Here is a 3,307-nt window from a genome sequence, read left to right as displayed (position 1 = left end):
CGGTAAACCGCCAGGACACTTTAAACTTGTTCTATGCAGCAACAGGTTGAATAAAGCATGATTATAAATCGCCAGCATTTATTAACCCGGCCTGCCTTTCGACTATAAGTCGCCAGTATGATGATAAATTATCCAGTGTTTATTAACCCAGACTAGTTTGGGATTATAACTTGCCAGTATATATTTGGATTGCGCCATCATAAATCATTTGATTATATTATTCAAATCTTCAAATAGCCAGCGTGGCTGGGATTTTATTATGGTTATCAGTAACCAGTATTATGATTAAGGTTTTCAAAGTCGCTTTAGCGCAATGGCTGTTATATTATCAATGGATATAATTTATTCTACAATTGAAGGAATAGTCCCAAGTCGCTGCAGGTTTACGACCCGGCACTTGGGGTCTACATTATTTATGTTGAGATTATATCAAATATGCAAGTCTCATGTCGCTGCAAGCATGCACCATGACACTTGGGGGCTAATGCAAAGTCATTTTTTGGCCTTATTGAAGAACCAACTCATCACATCATAATGAGCCGGCCCTTGGGGGCTACCAATTGCTCCTATCAATGATTCGAGGTACACAAGTCTTAATCTACTATATTTAAGGGTCCACTACTCAGTTGGTAAAACACAAAGCTCTTAACCTTGTGGACGTGGTTTCAAGACCCATGGTGGAGTTATATCATATGATGTTATTTTCAATGAAGCATGATTATATTTATAAAGTCCTTGCTCATTATTGCATAATGACCCGACCCTTGGGGGCTACACTGGTTGAAGTTTTTTGAGCATTAGGCAATTACAAGTCCTAGGTTGCTGCAAGCATGACAACCCGGCACTTGGGGGCTACATAATATGGAGTATTCAGTTTTTACTAAGTGATTGGGATGAACAACATGGAATTCTTAAGTGGCAGTATTTATATTGAAGCAAGTCTTAAGCCATCACTTTGTTCTGTTCAAGACTTGGGGGCTACAGATAATATGAATATAAGGGAGAAAAATCTTCAAATTCTCAGTTTTGAATAAACCAGATTGACCCGGCGTCATCAATAATCATTAACCAGCGCCATCAATAATCATGAACCGGAGTTGGCAACAATCATGACCCGGAATTATTAGTTTTTATAACCCAGCAATTTTGGCAATGATAAACCGGCAAGTTCTACATTTTCAAACCAGCTGAATATCAGTTGAATATTTAAGACCAATATTTTTGTCAAATCAGAGCTTTGAAGGCCGATTCAAATGGATTCTTTATTTACAATATTTATTCTACAAGCAAATTGATTATGAAGCTGGTCTATTGACCCGGATTTTCTAGAAGGAGGAAATGACAAGGACTTAAGGATGATCAGGTGCCGGTTTACAAGAATTCTTAACCCGGAGCACAACCTGTCAAATTTGTTCTTGTGTTTATTTTGCAGCATAAGTTTATCATGGATAAATCCAAGCTAAACTTGGGGGCTAATGTCGGGATATACCCCGCGGCATAACCCGGCCGGAAGTATAACCCGGCCGGACTTGGCGATTCACTAGCGACCCGCCCTGACCTGGCGGTTTACAAGCAACCCGCCGGAACATTATGACACACTGGTGATCCGGCGGACGGGTCAGACGGATGATAAGGCCCAAGGTCCAGAAGGCCAGTTCATGTTAATGGTGGGCCGGTTTATGAGGAAAGCACAAGGAATATTCCCTTACAAAGGAAGCAAGACTAGGACTCCACTTGTAATAGAGTAATCCTAATCCAACTAGGACTAGTCATGTAAACCGCCCCTTCAACATATATAAGGAGGGGCAGGGCTCCCCAAAGAAGGAAAAAAAGAAGATAATAGCCAAGGCTGGACACAACTAGAGGAGAATCGGTTTACCGGTGACTCCCTCATGAGCATAATGAGACCTAGCCACAAACAGCAAGGTAGGGCTATTCCGGATGATGTTTCCCGGGGCCCGAAGTTGTCTAAATCCTTGTCTTGTGTGATGATCCGCCTCGCGTCTCTTGTCCCGATCAACCCCTCTCAAGTTATCACATAGATGCGCTGGCCTCGCGACTAAGTCCTGACACTAAAGACATCTGTCGTGACAGAATCACGACATGCGCCATGCACCGCCTAGGACAGTTTTTGAACAACGAGCCGCCTGTCAGCCCTTGCTGCCTACAATCAGGTCCTACAGCCTACACATGGGAATCACTGCATGTCTGCTGGTGCAAATGGTCTGTGACGGCGACTGTCGTGCGAATCTCAGCAGGCCTCAACGGGTGCGATAAGAGGAAGTCGGGACTCCCGGGTGCTATGGCACCTTTTCGATGGTATATTTTAAACAAGACCCGTAGAAAACTGATCTATGTACCATAATGAGTTCTTGTGCGCATCAATATTGATCTATAGAAAACTTGATGGAGCTTGGTACATAGTTTTTTACAGTTTCGTAAGGTCTCGCCATGTTTTAGATTCGAATTTTAAAACTTGTCAAAATATATTTAACAGTGATCTTATTTGAAAGTTCTCTTAAGGAACACAAATATGCAAATGCATCGTAAATCAAACTAATGGTTCAAAAGATAAAATAAATTTAAATTCTAGAATCATATCATCTAAAAAAGCATGAGTGACTTTAGTGCTGCTGCCTGCTGGTCTTTACTTCGGGGGTGAGACGAGAGATATTGCAGCTAACTATAGGAAAAAGTTGTCTGTACACGGAGAAAAAGTGACTAATTGACAAGGTCATAAATTATGGTTTACTAAGCGGTACAATGACTCAACGAGAACATGCATGCATGGATCCGAATCTCGGAAAGAGTGAGTGGCTGATACATGCACGGTATATACCATGCACGGGAGAATGCCTTTTCTCCTAGTTTGGTGACAATAGATCACACCAGTTGAAGGAGCTCGCAATGGATCTGGTAGAGACCACAGATGTGTTGGTCGCATGAGGAATGAAACGAGTTCCACGTATTTTCCGGATGCAGCTCATTCCAAGTGAATTTGTGCCTATGTTTCATCAACATCTCCGCGTACAGAGCAAGAGACAACCTACTGCAGGTCTGGACGAAAAAAATGACCAAGCGCAGAAAGATATTACTACTTGTAATTAAACATGTGAACTGCGCAACCTCTATGGTGCTATAGCAAGCGATTTTAGAAGAGGTAGACTAGAACTGTTACTTCACAATGTGAAATAGTGAGGGTAGCCTCGAGCTATTCATATATATACATATGGAGCATGTAGGGTAGTTGAGAAGAATGATGTTGTGGTTGGTAGATAAAACTATTTATGTCAATTTACCAAGTGCT

Source organism: Triticum urartu, chromosome 7 (assembly GCF_003073215.2).
Source record: "Triticum urartu cultivar G1812 chromosome 7, Tu2.1, whole genome shotgun sequence".
In the NCBI taxonomy this organism is placed as follows: Eukaryota; Viridiplantae; Streptophyta; class Magnoliopsida; order Poales; family Poaceae; genus Triticum; species Triticum urartu.
Note: the sequence above shows the minus strand (reverse complement) of the source record.